The sequence below is a fragment of the Eucyclogobius newberryi genome, unplaced genomic scaffold (genome assembly GCF_026437365.1).
Source record: "Eucyclogobius newberryi isolate DKJ021-1_F unplaced genomic scaffold, fEucNew1.0.hap1 SCAF_29, whole genome shotgun sequence".
In the NCBI taxonomy this organism is placed as follows: Eukaryota; Metazoa; Chordata; class Actinopteri; order Gobiiformes; family Gobiidae; genus Eucyclogobius; species Eucyclogobius newberryi.
Window position 1 is genome coordinate 798,102 of NW_027315934.1, and position 16,320 is coordinate 814,421.

The 16,320-nt window shown below is 41.5% G+C and overlaps 9 non-coding genes across 9 annotated transcripts; all 9 read left to right on the top strand.

Moving 5' to 3' along the window:
• The first annotated feature begins 342 nt into the window (after positions 1 to 342).
• trnaf-gaa (transfer RNA phenylalanine (anticodon GAA)) lies at positions 343 to 415 on the top strand. Its single transcript has one exon. It is a non-coding gene; the product is annotated as a tRNA-Phe (tRNA).
• A 2,145-nt stretch (positions 416 to 2,560) lies between these two features.
• Positions 2,561 to 2,633, top strand: trnaf-gaa (transfer RNA phenylalanine (anticodon GAA)). Its single transcript has one exon. It is a non-coding gene; the product is annotated as a tRNA-Phe (tRNA).
• Positions 2,634 to 4,775: 2,142 nt separating this feature from the next.
• On the top strand, positions 4,776 to 4,848 carry trnaf-gaa (transfer RNA phenylalanine (anticodon GAA)). The gene has a single exon. It is a non-coding gene; the product is annotated as a tRNA-Phe (tRNA).
• Positions 4,849 to 6,994: 2,146 nt separating this feature from the next.
• On the top strand, positions 6,995 to 7,067 carry trnaf-gaa (transfer RNA phenylalanine (anticodon GAA)). Its single transcript has one exon. It is a non-coding gene; the product is annotated as a tRNA-Phe (tRNA).
• A 2,020-nt stretch (positions 7,068 to 9,087) lies between these two features.
• Positions 9,088 to 9,160, top strand: trnaf-gaa (transfer RNA phenylalanine (anticodon GAA)). Its single transcript has one exon. It is a non-coding gene; the product is annotated as a tRNA-Phe (tRNA).
• Positions 9,161 to 9,528: 368 nt separating this feature from the next.
• Positions 9,529 to 9,601, top strand: trnaf-gaa (transfer RNA phenylalanine (anticodon GAA)). The gene has a single exon. It is a non-coding gene; the product is annotated as a tRNA-Phe (tRNA).
• Positions 9,602 to 11,746: 2,145 nt separating this feature from the next.
• trnaf-gaa (transfer RNA phenylalanine (anticodon GAA)) lies at positions 11,747 to 11,819 on the top strand. Its single transcript has one exon. It is a non-coding gene; the product is annotated as a tRNA-Phe (tRNA).
• Positions 11,820 to 13,964: 2,145 nt separating this feature from the next.
• On the top strand, positions 13,965 to 14,037 carry trnaf-gaa (transfer RNA phenylalanine (anticodon GAA)). The gene has a single exon. It is a non-coding gene; the product is annotated as a tRNA-Phe (tRNA).
• Positions 14,038 to 14,405: 368 nt separating this feature from the next.
• On the top strand, positions 14,406 to 14,478 carry trnaf-gaa (transfer RNA phenylalanine (anticodon GAA)). Its single transcript has one exon. It is a non-coding gene; the product is annotated as a tRNA-Phe (tRNA).
• Positions 14,479 to 16,320: the final 1,842 nt, after the last annotated feature.

Sequence of the window (16,320 nt, forward strand, 5' to 3'; positions counted from 1 at the left end):
AAAATACAATGATTAGGAATGCTGGGTCTATTGGATATTTTGCGAGATCAGGACATAAATGGCCAGGAAAGGATCTATAAAACATAAACAGCATGCTTTCGTTGGAACATTGTTAGCATGAACATGTTTGGTAACATGTTTGGTTTTGCTGAATGTTGTACCCAAGACCTTCTGCGTGTAGGGCAGATGTGATGACCACCACACAATGAAACCATGAAGCAGAAGTTTGCCTACTTCAATGCTGCTCTCTTTGATATAGCCCAATGACACACAGAACTAGTTCATTTTCTCGCTACGTTATGCCACACGTTTCGATCCCTTGCCTAATTTGCTGAAAAAGTAGCCGAAATAGCTCAGTTGGGAGAGCGTTAGACTGAAGATCTAAAGGTCCCTGGTTCAATCCCGGGTTTCGGCAGGTGTACCTGAATGTTAGTCTTTGCTCAAAAATACAATGATTAGGAATGCTGGGTCTATTGGATATTTTGCGAGATCAGGACATAAATGGCCAGGAAAGGATCTATAAAACATAAACAGCATGCTTTCGTTGGAACATTGTTAGCATGAACATGTTTGGTAACATGTTTGGTTTTGCTGAATGTTGTACCCAAGACCTTCTGCGTGTAGGGCAGATGTGATGACCACCACACAATGAAACCATGAAGCAGAAGTTTGCCTACTTCAATGCTGCTCTCTTTGATATAGCCCAATGATCAAATGTCATACTTATTTTCAAAACAGGACATCCTGTAGAAAGGTGTGGTTCAACGGTATAGCGGTTAGCGCTCTGAATCCAGAGTTTTTCTTCATTTCTAATTGCAATTAGAGGGGTAACCCTTTTACGGGTATGTCAAGATTCTCGCCTCTGTGGCGCAATCGGCTAGCGCGTTCTGCTGGTAGGCGAAAAGTCGGTGGTTCGAGCCCACCCAGGGACGACTGCTCACCTTGCCAGAGCAAGCAAGAAATACAATCCCACAAGTAACCACAGTATGTAATTATGTAAGGAAACCAGGAAATCATTACGGCGCTGGGGCTTCCTTGGTCAAAGGGCCTGTTTAGTTAACAGGAAATGCCTACTTTTTGTCTATGAAAAAGATTTACAAGGACAGTAAAGCCCACAAGAAGAGCCCTCAAACCCATACCTTTCTCCCTCAAGTTTACTGCTGCTACACTTTGCATTAAGAGAGGGAAAAGTATTGCTGCACATCAAGATTGTTTGCACTGTTTGCACTCCTTGTTTCTCATTTTTTGGGCAAGGGATGATTGATGTAAAGACTTGTAGCTTTGGATCACCGTTATCCTTCCAAGGAGCAGTCTGCGGTTCCATGGTGTAATGGTTAGCACACTTTGAATCCAGCGATCCCAGTTCAAATCTCAGTGGAACCTTGAGTGCCCCGAGAGTAGCGTTACTCTTTTGAAAAAGTGCAGAAACATGAAGAATCTTTGGGTAAAATCTGTGCTTACCCCCTGAAAGGAGCTAACCAAAGCATACAAACTAAACAAAGCTGTTAAAATCTGGAGCTGGTTTTCTTATGACCAAGCTTATGATTCAACACCTGGATTACAAAAGGCGTAAACGTTTCACCGCATTGCAAAAGAAAATCAAATGAAAAGCATTGATGTGTTGAAGGAATCCTTTGACTTGGAGAGACAGGACTTTTATAGGACTTATTATAAGCAAGAAATGAAACAAAGAAATGACCACTATAATCCTCTGACAGTAATCTTCGTTGAAGCCAATCAATCAGAACTTGCGAGGGGAATCATTTCTAAATGATCTCAATGCATTGGTAATCTGGACGATGTTCTGCTAAGTATATTCTAAACCAATGGGAACGAGAAGTGAACCTGGTTTTGTCTGACCAAGAGTGTGGAAATGTAGGAACAGCCCTGAGGAAGACCACAAAATCACATGCCTGAAGGGGAAAAATATGTTTTTTTCACCACACCATGTCAAAGTGCCCATTATTCACAAGGAAATGCTAACTGCTGGAGAACCCAGCAGGCAAACCACTATCAGGTGTTTTGGGGCTGTGCTGTTGCTCAAAAATAATGGACTGAAATTCACAGGGCACTGCAGATTGTTTTTGACTTTGCCATCCCACTCAAATTTAAAACTATGTACTTGGGCCTCAACACTCCTGCCATGGACACAATAAATGGATACCCTTGGAACATACTTTTGGCTGTAGAGAAAAAGGCCATCACAAAGAAATGCTCGACACCAACCACGCCAACGATCAAAGACTTGACTGACATAGTAACAGACATTAGACATTGGATGAATGGAAAACAGTGACATTCAGGCTTAATTTGGATAAGCACTAATTTGATCGACTTTGGACCAAGTAGGAGCCCTATTTTCATTTAAATGTGATTTTGTTTTTATTTTATGTTTAGTGCTATTTATGTTCTTTTTATTTCGATTTTTGCTCCCTGGTCGTGTCCTGTATTGTTTTATGTTTCTTCGAAAGAAAAGAAAAAAGGACACACAGAACTAGTTCATTTTCTCGCTACGTTATGCCACACGTTTTGATCCCTTGCCTAATTTGCTGAAAAAGTAGCCGAAATAGCTCAGTTGGGAGAGCGTTAGACTGAAGATCTGAAGGTCCCTGGTTCAATCCCGGGTTTCGGCAGGTGTACCTGAATGTTAGTCTTTGCTCAAAAATACAATGAATAGGAATGCTGGGTCTATTGGATATTTTGCGAGATCAGGACATAAATGGCCTGGAAAGGATCTATAAAACATAAACAGCATGCTTTCGTTGGAACATTGTTAGCATGAACATGTTTGGTAACATGTTTGGTTTTGCTGAATGTTGTACCCAAGACCTTCTGCGTGTAGGGCAGATGTGATGACCACCACACAATGAAACCATGAAGCAGAAGTTTGCCTACTTCAATGCTGCTCTCTTTGATATAGCCCAATGATCAAATGTCATACTTATTTTCAAAACAGGACATCCTGTAGAAAGGTGTGGTTCAACGGTATAGCGGTTAGCGCTCTGAATCCAGAGTTTTTCTTCATTTCTAATTGCAATTAGAGGGGTAACCCTTTTATGGGTATGTCAAAATTCTCGCCTCTGTGGCGCAATCGGCTAGCGCGTTCTGCTGGTAGGCGAAAAGTTGGTGGTTCGAGCCCACCCAGGGATGACTGCTCACCTTGCCAGAGCAAGCAAGAAATACAATCCCAAAGTAATCACTGTACGTTAATATGTAAGGAAACCAGGAAATCATTGCAGCGCTGGGGCTTCCTTGGTCAAAGGGCCTGTTTAGTAAGAAGGAAATGCCTCCTCTTTTGTCTATGAAAAATATTTACAAGGACAGTAAAGCCCACAAGAAGAGCCCTCAAACCCATACCTTTCTCCCTCAAGTTCACTGCTGCTACACTTTGCATTAAGAGAGGGAAAAGTATTGCTGCACATCAAGATTCTTTGCACTCTTTGCACTCCTTGTTTCTCATTTTTTGGGCAAGGGATGATTGATGTTACTTGTAGCTTTGGATGACCGTTATCCTTCCAAGGAGCAGTCTGCGGTTCCATGGTGTAATGGTTAGCACACTTTGAATCCAGCGATCCGAGTTCAAATCTCAGTGGAACCTTGAGTGCCCTGAGAGTAGCGTTACTCTTTTGAAAAAGTGCAGAAACATGAAGAATCTTTGGGTAAAATCTGTGCTTACCCCCTGAAAGGAGCTAACCAAAGCATACAAACTAAACAAAGCTGTTAAAATCTGGAGCTGGTTTTCTTATGACCAAGCTTATGATTCAACGCCTGGATTACAAAAGGCGTAAACGTTTCACCGCATTGCAAAAGAAAATCAAATGAAAAGCATTGATGTGTTGAAGGAATCCTTTGACTTGGAGAGACAGGACTTTTATAGGACTTATTATAAGCAAGAAATGAAACAAAGAAATGACCACTATAATCCTCTGACAGTAATCTTCGTTGAAGCCAATCAATCAGAACTTGCGAGGGGAATCATTTCTAAATGATCTCAATGCATTGGTAATCTGGACAACGTTCTGCTAAGTATATTCTAAACCAATGGGAACGAGAAGTGAACCTGGTTTTGTCTGACCAAGAGTGTGGAAATGTAGGAACAGCCCTGAGGAAGACCACAAAATCACATAACTGAAGGGGAAAAATATGTTTTTTTCACCACACCATGTCAAAGTGCCCATTATTCACAAGGAAATGCTAACTGCTGGAGAACCCAGCAGGCAAACCACTATCAGGTGTTTTGGGGCTGTGCTGTTGCTCAAAAATAATGGACTGAAATTCACAGGGCACTGCAGATTGTTTTTGACTTTGCCATCCCACTCAAATTTAAAACTATGTACTTGGGCCTCAACACTCCTGCCATGGACACAATAAATGGATACCCTTGGAACATACTTTTGGCTGTAGAGAAAAAGGCCATCACAAAGAAATGCTCGACACCAACCACGCCAACGATCAAAGACTTGACTGACATAGTAACAGACATTAGACATTGGATGAATGGAAAACAGTGACATTCAGGCTTAATTTGGATAAGCACTAATTTGATCGACTTTGGACCAAGTAGGACCCCTATTTTCATTTAAATGTGATTTTGTTTTTATTTTATGTTTAGTGCTATTTATGTTCTTTTTATTTCGATTTTTGCTCCCTGGTCGTGTCCTGTATTGTTTTATGTTTCATCGAAAGAAAAGAAAAAAGGACACACAGAACTAGTTCATTTTCTCACTACGTTATGCCACACGTTTCGATCCCTTGCCTAATTTGCTGAAAAAGTAGCCGAAATAGCTCAGTTGGGAGAGCGTTAGACTGAAGATCTAAAGGTCCCTGGTTCAATCCCGGGTTTCGGCAGGTGTTCCTGAATGTTAGTCTTTGCTCAAAAATACAATGAATAGGAATGCTGGGTCTATTGGATATTTTGCGAGATCAGGACATAAATGGCCTGGAAAGGATCTATAAAACATAAACAGCATGCTTTCGTTGGAACATTGTTAGCATGAACATGTTTGGTAACATGTTTGGTTTTGCTGAATGTTGTACCCAAGACCTTCTGCGTGTAGGGCAGATGTGATGACCACCACACAATGAAACCATGAAGCAGAAGTTTGCCTACTTCAATGCTGCTCTCTTTGATATAGCCCAATGATCAAATGTCACACTTATTTTCAAAACAGGACATCCTGTAGAAAGGTGTGGTTCAACGGTATAGCTGTTAGCGCTCTATATCCAGAGTTTTTTCTTCATTTCTAATTGCAATTAGAGGGGTAACCCTTTTACGGGTATGTCAAGATTCTCGCCTCTGTGGCGCAATCAGCTAGCGCCTTCTGCTGGTAGGCGAAAAGTTGGTGGTTCGAGCCCACCCAGGGACGAATGCTCACCCTGCCAGAGCAAGCAAGAAATACAATCCCCCAAGTAACCACAGTATGTAATTATGTAAGGAAACCAGGAAATCATTACGGCGCTGGGGCTTCCTTGGTCAAAGGGCCTGTTTAGTTAACAGGAAATGCCTACTTTTTGTCTATGAAAAAGATTTACAAGGACAGTAAAGCCCACAAGAAGAGCCCTCAAACCCATACCTTTCTCCCTCAAGTTCACTGCTGCTACACTTTGCATTAAGAGAGGGAAAAGTATTGCTGCACATCAAGATTCTTTGCACTGTTTGCACTCCTTGTTTCTCATTTTTTGGGCAAGGGATGATTGATGTAAAGACTTGTAGCTTTGGATCACCGTTATCCTTCCAAGGAGCAGTCTGCGGTTCCATGGTGTAATGGTTAGCACACTTTGAATCCAGCGATCCGAGTTCAAATCTCAGTGGAACCTTGAGTGCCCCGAGAGTAGCGTTACTCTTTTGAAAAAGTGCAGAAACATGAAGAATCTTTGGGTAAAATCTGTGCTTACCCCCTGAAAGGAGCTAACCAAAGCATACAAACTAAACAAAGCTGTTAAAATCTGGAGCTGGTTTTCTTATGACCAAGCTTATGATTCAACGCCTGGATTACAAAAGGCGTAAACGTTTCACCGCATTGCAAAAGAAAATCAAATGAAAAGCATTGATGTGTTGAAGGAATCCTTTGACTTGGAGAGACAGGACTTTTATAGGACTTATTATAAGCAAGAAATGAAACAAAGAAATGACCACTATAATCCTCTGACAGTAATCTTCGTTGAAGCCAATCAATCAGAACTTGCGAGGGGAATCATTTCTAAATGATCTCAATGCATTGGTAATCTGGACAACGTTCTGCTAAGTATATTCTAAACCAATGGGAACGAGAAGTGAACCTGGTTTTGTCTGACCAAGAGTGTGGAAATGTAGGAACAGCCCTGAGGAAGACCACAAAATCACATGCCTGAAGGGGAAAAATATGTTTTTTTCACCACACCATGTCAAAGTGCCCATTATTCACAAGGAAATGCTAACTGCTGGAGAACCCAGCAGGCAAACCACTATCAGGTGTTTTGGGGCTGTGCTGTTGCTCAAAAATAATGGACTGAAATTCACAGGGCACTGCAGATTGTTTTTGACTTTGCCATCCCACTCAAATTTAAAACTATGTACTTGGGCCTCAACACTCCTACCATGGACACAATAAATGGATACCCTTGGAACATACTTTTGGCTGTAGAGAAAAAGGCCATCACAAAGAAATGCTCGACACCAACCACGCCAACGATCAAAGACTTGACTGACATAGTAACAGACATTAGACATTGGATGAATGGAAAACAGTGACATTCAGGCTTAATTTGGATAAGCACTAATTTGATCGACTTTGGACCAAGTAGGAGCCCTATTTTCATTTAAATGTGATTTTGTTTTTATTTTATGTTTAGTACTATTTATGTTCTTTTTATTTCGATTTTTGCTCCCTGGTCGTGTTCTGTATTGTTTTATGTTTAATCGAAAGAAAAGAAAAAAGGACACACAGAACTAGTTCATTTTCTCGCTACGTTATGCCACACGTTTCGCTCCCTTGCCTAATTTGCTGAAAAAGTAGGCGAAATAGCTCAGTAGGGAGAGCGTTAGACTGAAGATCTAAAGGTCCCTGGTTCAATCCCGGGTTTCGGTAGGTGTACCTGAATGTTAGTCTTTGCTCAAAAATACAATGAATAGGAATGCTGGGTCTATTGGATATTTTGCGAGATCAGGACATAAATGGCCTGGAAAGGATCTATAAAACATAAACAGCATGCTTTCGTTGGAACATTGTTAGCATGAACATGTTTGGTAACATGTTTGGTTTTGCTGAATGTTGTACCCAAGACCTTCTGCGTGTAGGGCAGATGTGATGACCACCACACAATGAAACCATGAAGCAGAAGTTTGCCTACTTCAATGCTGCTCTCTTTGATATAGCCCAATGATCAAATGTCACACTTATTTTCAAAACAGGACATCCTGTAGAAAGGTGTGGTTCAACGGTATAGCGGTTAGCGCTCTGAATCCAGAGTTTTTCTTCATTTCTAATTGCAATTAGAGGGGTAACCCTTTTATGGGTATGTCAAGATTCTCGCCTCTGTGGCGCGATCGGCTAGCGCGTTCTGCTGGTAGGCGAAAGGTTGGTGGTTCGTTTAGGGCCTGTTTAGTAAAAAGGAAATGCCTACTTTTTGTCTATGAAAAAGATTTACAAGGACAGTAAAGCCCACAAGAAGAGCCCTCAAACCCATACCTTTCTCCCTCAAGTTTACTGCTGCTACACTTTGCATTAAGAGAGGGAAAAGTATTGCTGCACATCAAGATTGTTTGCACTGTTTGCACTCCTTGTTTCTCATTTTTTGGGCAAGGGATGATTGATGTAAGACTTGGAGCTTTGGATCACCGTTATCCTTCCAAGGAGCAGTCTGCGGTTCCATGGTGTAATGGTTAGCACACTTTGAATCCAGCGATCCGAGTTCAAATCTCGGTGGAACCTTGAGTGCCCCGAGAGCAGCGCTACTCTTTTGAAAAAGTGCAGAAACATGAAGAATCTTTGGGTAAAATCTGTGCTTACCCCCTGAAAGGAGCTAACCAAAGCATACAAACTAAACAAAGCTGTTAAAATCTGGAGCTGGTTTTCTTATGACCAAGCTTATGATTCAACGCCTGGATTACAAAAGGCGTAAACGTTTCACCGCATTGCAAAAGAAACTCAAATGAAAAGCATTGACGTTTTGAAGGAATCCTTTGACTTGGAGAGACAGGACTTTTAAAGGACTTATTATGAGCAAGAAATGAAACAAAGAAATGACCACTATAATCCTCTGACAGTAATCTTCGTTGAAACCAATCAATCAGAACTTGCGAGGGGAATCATTTCTAAATGATCTCAATGCATTGGTAATCTGGACGACGTTCTGCTAAGTATATTCTAAACCAATGGGAACGAGAAGTGAACCTGGTTTTGTCTGACCAAGAGTGTGGAAATGTAGGAACAGCCCTGAGGAAGACCACAAAATCACATGCCTGAAGGGGAAAAATATGTTTTTTTCACCACACCATGTCAAAGTGCCCATTATTCACAAGGAAATGCTAACTGCTGGAGAACCCAGCAGGCAAACCACTATCAGGTGTTTTGGGGCTGTGCTGTTGCTCAAAAATAATGGACTAAAATTCACAGGGCACTGCAGACTGTTTTTGACTTTGCCATCCCACTCAAATTTAAAACTATGTACTTGGGCCTCAACACTCCTGCCATGGACACAATAAATGGATACCCTTGGAACATACTTTTGGCGGTAGAGAAAAAGGCCATCACAAAGAAATGCTCGACACCAACCACGCCAACGATCAAAGACTTGACTGACATAGTAACAGACATTAGACATTGGATGAATGGAAAACAGTGACATTCAGGCTTAATTTGGATAAGCACTAATTTGATCGACTTTGGACCAAGTAGGACCCCTATTTTCATTTAAATGTGATTTTGTTTTTATTTTATGTTTAGTGCTATTTATGTTCTTTTTATTTCGATTTTTGCTCCCTGGTCGTGTCCTGTATTGTTTTATGTTTCATCGAAAGAAAAGAAAAAAGGACACACAGAACTAGTTCATTTTCTCGCTACGTTATGCCACACGTTTCGATCCCTTGCCTAATTTGCTGAAAAAGTAGCCGAAATAGCTCAGTTGGGAGAGCGTTAGACTGAAGATCTAAAGGTCCCTGGTTCAATCCCGGGTTTCGGCAGGTACCTGAATGTTAGTCTTTGCTCAAAAATACAATGATTAGGAATGCTGGGTCTATTGGATATTTTGCGAGATCAGGACATAAATGGCCAGGAAAGGATCTATAAAACATAAACAGCATGCTTTCGTTGGAACATTGTTAGCATGAACATGTTTGGTAACATGTTTGGTTTTGCTGAATGTTGTACCCAAGACCTTCTGCGTGTAGGGCAGATGTGATGACCACCACACAATGAAACCATGAAGCAGAAGTTTGCCTACTTCAATGCTGCTCTCTTTGATATAGCCCAATGACACACAGAACTAGTTCATTTTCTCGCTACGTTATGCCACACGTTTCGATCCCTTGCCTAATTTGCTGAAAAAGTAGCCGAAATAGCTCAGTTGGGAGAGCGTTAGACTGAAGATCTAAAGGTCCCTGGTTCAATCCCGGGTTTCGGCAGGTGTACCTGAATGTTAGTCTTTGCTCAAAAATACAATGATTAGGAATGCTGGGTCTATTGGATATTTTGCGAGATCAGGACATAAATGGCCAGGAAAGGATCTATAAAACATAAACAGCATGCTTTCGTTGGAACATTGTTAGCATGAACATGTTTGGTAACATGTTTGGTTTTGCTGAATGTTGTACCCAAGACCTTCTGCGTGTAGGGCAGATGTGATGACCACCACACAATGAAACCATGAAGCAGAAGTTTGCCTACTTCAATGCTGCTCTCTTTGATATAGCCCAATGATCAAATGTCATACTTATTTTCAAAACAGGACATCCTGTAGAAAGGTGTGGTTCAACGGTATAGCGGTTAGCGCTCTGAATCCAGAGTTTTTCTTCATTTCTAATTGCAATTAGAGGGGTAACCCTTTTACGGGTATGTCAAGATTCTCGCCTCTGTGGCGCAATCGGCTAGCGCGTTCTGCTGGTAGGCGAAAAGTCGGTGGTTCGAGCCCACCCAGGGACGACTGCTCACCTTGCCAGAGCAAGCAAGAAATACAATCCCACAAGTAACCACAGTATGTAATTATGTAAGGAAACCAGGAAATCATTACGGCGCTGGGGCTTCCTTGGTCAAAGGGCCTGTTTAGTTAACAGGAAATGCCTACTTTTTGTCTATGAAAAAGATTTACAAGGACAGTAAAGCCCACAAGAAGAGCCCTCAAACCCATACCTTTCTCCCTCAAGTTTACTGCTGCTACACTTTGCATTAAGAGAGGGAAAAGTATTGCTGCACATCAAGATTGTTTGCACTGTTTGCACTCCTTGTTTCTCATTTTTTGGGCAAGGGATGATTGATGTAAAGACTTGTAGCTTTGGATCACCGTTATCCTTCCAAGGAGCAGTCTGCGGTTCCATGGTGTAATGGTTAGCACACTTTGAATCCAGCGATCCCAGTTCAAATCTCAGTGGAACCTTGAGTGCCCCGAGAGTAGCGTTACTCTTTTGAAAAAGTGCAGAAACATGAAGAATCTTTGGGTAAAATCTGTGCTTACCCCCTGAAAGGAGCTAACCAAAGCATACAAACTAAACAAAGCTGTTAAAATCTGGAGCTGGTTTTCTTATGACCAAGCTTATGATTCAACACCTGGATTACAAAAGGCGTAAACGTTTCACCGCATTGCAAAAGAAAATCAAATGAAAAGCATTGATGTGTTGAAGGAATCCTTTGACTTGGAGAGACAGGACTTTTATAGGACTTATTATAAGCAAGAAATGAAACAAAGAAATGACCACTATAATCCTCTGACAGTAATCTTCGTTGAAGCCAATCAATCAGAACTTGCGAGGGGAATCATTTCTAAATGATCTCAATGCATTGGTAATCTGGACGATGTTCTGCTAAGTATATTCTAAACCAATGGGAACGAGAAGTGAACCTGGTTTTGTCTGACCAAGAGTGTGGAAATGTAGGAACAGCCCTGAGGAAGACCACAAAATCACATGCCTGAAGGGGAAAAATATGTTTTTTTCACCACACCATGTCAAAGTGCCCATTATTCACAAGGAAATGCTAACTGCTGGAGAACCCAGCAGGCAAACCACTATCAGGTGTTTTGGGGCTGTGCTGTTGCTCAAAAATAATGGACTGAAATTCACAGGGCACTGCAGATTGTTTTTGACTTTGCCATCCCACTCAAATTTAAAACTATGTACTTGGGCCTCAACACTCCTGCCATGGACACAATAAATGGATACCCTTGGAACATACTTTTGGCTGTAGAGAAAAAGGCCATCACAAAGAAATGCTCGACACCAACCACGCCAACGATCAAAGACTTGACTGACATAGTAACAGACATTAGACATTGGATGAATGGAAAACAGTGACATTCAGGCTTAATTTGGATAAGCACTAATTTGATCGACTTTGGACCAAGTAGGAGCCCTATTTTCATTTAAATGTGATTTTGTTTTTATTTTATGTTTAGTGCTATTTATGTTCTTTTTATTTCGATTTTTGCTCCCTGGTCGTGTCCTGTATTGTTTTATGTTTCTTCGAAAGAAAAGAAAAAAGGACACACAGAACTAGTTCATTTTCTCGCTACGTTATGCCACACGTTTTGATCCCTTGCCTAATTTGCTGAAAAAGTAGCCGAAATAGCTCAGTTGGGAGAGCGTTAGACTGAAGATCTGAAGGTCCCTGGTTCAATCCCGGGTTTCGGCAGGTGTACCTGAATGTTAGTCTTTGCTCAAAAATACAATGAATAGGAATGCTGGGTCTATTGGATATTTTGCGAGATCAGGACATAAATGGCCTGGAAAGGATCTATAAAACATAAACAGCATGCTTTCGTTGGAACATTGTTAGCATGAACATGTTTGGTAACATGTTTGGTTTTGCTGAATGTTGTACCCAAGACCTTCTGCGTGTAGGGCAGATGTGATGACCACCACACAATGAAACCATGAAGCAGAAGTTTGCCTACTTCAATGCTGCTCTCTTTGATATAGCCCAATGATCAAATGTCATACTTATTTTCAAAACAGGACATCCTGTAGAAAGGTGTGGTTCAACGGTATAGCGGTTAGCGCTCTGAATCCAGAGTTTTTCTTCATTTCTAATTGCAATTAGAGGGGTAACCCTTTTATGGGTATGTCAAAATTCTCGCCTCTGTGGCGCAATCGGCTAGCGCGTTCTGCTGGTAGGCGAAAAGTTGGTGGATCGAGCCCACCCAGGGATGACTGCTCACCTTGCCAGAACAAGCAAGAAATACAATCCCAAAGTAATCACTGTACGTTAATATGTAAGGAAACCAGGAAATCATTGCAGCGCTGGGGCTTCCTTGGTCAAAGGGCCTGTTTAGTAAGAAGGAAATGCCTCCTCTTTTGTCTATGAAAAATATTTACAAGGACAGTAAAGCCCACAAGAAGAGCCCTCAAACCCATACCTTTCTCCCTCAAGTTCACTGCTGCTACACTTTGCATTAAGAGAGGGAAAAGTATTGCTGCACATCAAGATTCTTTGCACTCTTTGCACTCCTTGTTTCTCATTTTTTGGGCAAGGGATGATTGATGTAAAGACTTGTAGCTTTGGATGACCGTTATCCTTCCAAGGAGCAGTCTGCGGTTCCATGGTGTAATGGTTAGCACACTTTGAATCCAGCGATCCGAGTTCAAATCTCGGTGGAACCTTGAGTGCCCCGAGAGCAGCGCTACTCTTTTGAAAAAGTGCAGAAACATGAAGAATCTTTGGGTAAAATCTGTGCTTACCCCCTGAAAGGAGCTAACCAAAGCATACAAACTAAACAAAGCTGTTAAAATCTGGAGCTGGTTTTCTTATGACCAAGCTTATGATTCAACGCCTGGATTACAAAAGGCGTAAACGTTTCACCGCATTGCAAAAGAAACTCAAATGAAAAGCATTGACGTTTTGAAGGAATCCTTTGACTTGGAGAGACAGGACTTTTAAAGGACTTATTATGAGCAAGAAATGAAACAAAGAAATGACCACTATAATCCTCTGACAGTAATCTTCGTTGAAACCAATCAATCAGAACTTGCGAGGGGAATCATTTCTAAATGATCTCAATGCATTGGTAATCTGGACGACGTTCTGCTAAGTATATTCTAAACCAATGGGAACGAGAAGTGAACCTGGTTTTGTCTGACCAAGAGTGTGGAAATGTAGGAACAGCCCTGAGGAAGACCACAAAATCACATGCCTGAAGGGGAAAAATATGTTTTTTTCACCACACCATGTCAAAGTGCCCATTATTCACAAGGAAATGCTAACTGCTGGAGAACCCAGCAGGCAAACCACTATCAGGTGTTTTGGGGCTGTGCTGTTGCTCAAAAATAATGGACTAAAATTCACAGGGCACTGCAGACTGTTTTTGACTTTGCCATCCCACTCAAATTTAAAACTATGTACTTGGGCCTCAACACTCCTGCCATGGACACAATAAATGGATACCCTTGGAACATACTTTTGGCGGTAGAGAAAAAGGCCATCACAAAGAAATGCTCGACACCAACCACGCCAACGATCAAAGACTTGACTGACATAGTAACAGACATTAGACATTGGATGAATGGAAAACAGTGACATTCAGGCTTAATTTGGATAAGCACTAATTTGATCGACTTTGGACCAAGTAGGACCCCTATTTTCATTTAAATGTGATTTTGTTTTTATTTTATGTTTAGTGCTATTTATGTTCTTTTTATTTCGATTTTTGCTCCCTGGTCGTGTCCTGTATTGTTTTATGTTTCATCGAAAGAAAAGAAAAAAGGACACACAGAACTAGTTCATTTTCTCGCTACGTTATGCCACACGTTTCGATCCCTTGCCTAATTTGCTGAAAAAGTAGCCGAAATAGCTCAGTTGGGAGAGCGTTAGACTGAAGATCTAAAGGTCCCTGGTTCAATCCCGGGTTTCGGCAGGTACCTGAATGTTAGTCTTTGCTCAAAAATACAATGATTAGGAATGCTGGGTCTATTGGATATTTTGCGAGATCAGGACATAAATGGCCAGGAAAGGATCTATAAAACATAAACAGCATGCTTTCGTTGGAACATTGTTAGCATGAACATGTTTGGTAACATGTTTGGTTTTGCTGAATGTTGTACCCAAGACCTTCTGCGTGTAGGGCAGATGTGATGACCACCACACAATGAAACCATGAAGCAGAAGTTTGCCTACTTCAATGCTGCTCTCTTTGATATAGCCCAATGACACACAGAACTAGTTCATTTTCTCGCTACGTTATGCCACACGTTTCGATCCCTTGCCTAATTTGCTGAAAAAGTAGCCGAAATAGCTCAGTTGGGAGAGCGTTAGACTGAAGATCTAAAGGTCCCTGGTTCAATCCCGGGTTTCGGCAGGTGTACCTGAATGTTAGTCTTTGCTCAAAAATACAATGATTAGGAATGCTGGGTCTATTGGATATTTTGCGAGATCAGGACATAAATGGCCAGGAAAGGATCTATAAAACATAAACAGCATGCTTTCGTTGGAACATTGTTAGCATGAACATGTTTGGTAACATGTTTGGTTTTGCTGAATGTTGTACCCAAGACCTTCTGCGTGTAGGGCAGATGTGATGACCACCACACAATGAAACCATGAAGCAGAAGTTTGCCTACTTCAATGCTGCTCTCTTTGATATAGCCCAATGATCAAATGTCATACTTATTTTCAAAACAGGACATCCTGTAGAAAGGTGTGGTTCAACGGTATAGCGGTTAGCGCTCTGAATCCAGAGTTTTTCATTTCTAATTGCAATTAGAGGGGTAACCCTTTTACGGGTATGTCAAGATTCTCGCCTCTGTGGCGCAATCGGCTAGCGCGTTCTGCTGGTAGGCGAAAAGTCGGTGGTTCGAGCCCACCCAGGGACGACTGCTCACCTTGCCAGAGCAAGCAAGAAATACAATCCCACAAGTAACCACAGTATGTAATTATGTAAGGAAACCAGGAAATCATTACGGCGCTGGGGCTTCCTTGGTCAAAGGGCCTGTTTAGTTAACAGGAAATGCCTACTTTTTGTCTATGAAAAAGATTTACAAGGACAGTAAAGCCCACAAGAAGAGCCCTCAAACCCATACCTTTCTCCCTCAAGTTTACTGCTGCTACACTTTGCATTAAGAGAGGGAAAAGTATTGCTGCACATCAAGATTGTTTGCACTGTTTGCACTCCTTGTTTCTCATTTTTTGGGCAAGGGATGATTGATGTAAAGACTTGTAGCTTTGGATCACCGTTATCCTTCCAAGGAGCAGTCTGCGGTTCCATGGTGTAATGGTTAGCACACTTTGAATCCAGCGATCCCAGTTCAAATCTCAGTGGAACCTTGAGTGCCCCGAGAGTAGCGTTACTCTTTTGAAAAAGTGCAGAAACATGAAGAATCTTTGGGTAAAATCTGTGCTTACCCCCTGAAAGGAGCTAACCAAAGCATACAAACTAAACAAAGCTGTTAAAATCTGGAGCTGGTTTTCTTATGACCAAGCTTATGATTCAACACCTGGATTACAAAAGGCGTAAACGTTTCACCGCATTGCAAAAGAAAATCAAATGAAAAGCATTGATGTGTTGAAGGAATCCTTTGACTTGGAGAGACAGGACTTTTATAGGACTTATTATAAGCAAGAAATGAAACAAAGAAATGACCACTATAATCCTCTGACAGTAATCTTCGTTGAAGCCAATCAATCAGAACTTGCGAGGGGAATCATTTCTAAATGATCTCAATGCATTGGTAATCTGGACGATGTTCTGCTAAGTATATTCTAAACCAATGGGAACGAGAAGTGAACCTGGTTTTGTCTGACCAAGAGTGTGGAAATGTAGGAACAGCCCTGAGGAAGACCACAAAATCACATGCCTGAAGGGGAAAAATATGTTTTTTTCACCACACCATGTCAAAGTGCCCATTATTCACAAGGAAATGCTAACTGCTGGAGAACCCAGCAGGCAAACCACTATCAGGTGTTTTGGGGCTGTGCTGTTGCTCAAAAATAATGGACTGAAATTCACAGGGCACTGCAGATTGTTTTTGACTTTGCCATCCCACTCAAATTTAAAACTATGTACTTGGGCCTCAACACTCCTGCCATGGACACAATAAATGGATACCCTTGGAACATACTTTTGGCTGTAGAGAAAAAGGCCATCACAAAGAAATGCTCGACACCAACCACGCCAACGATCAAAGACTTGACTGACATAGTA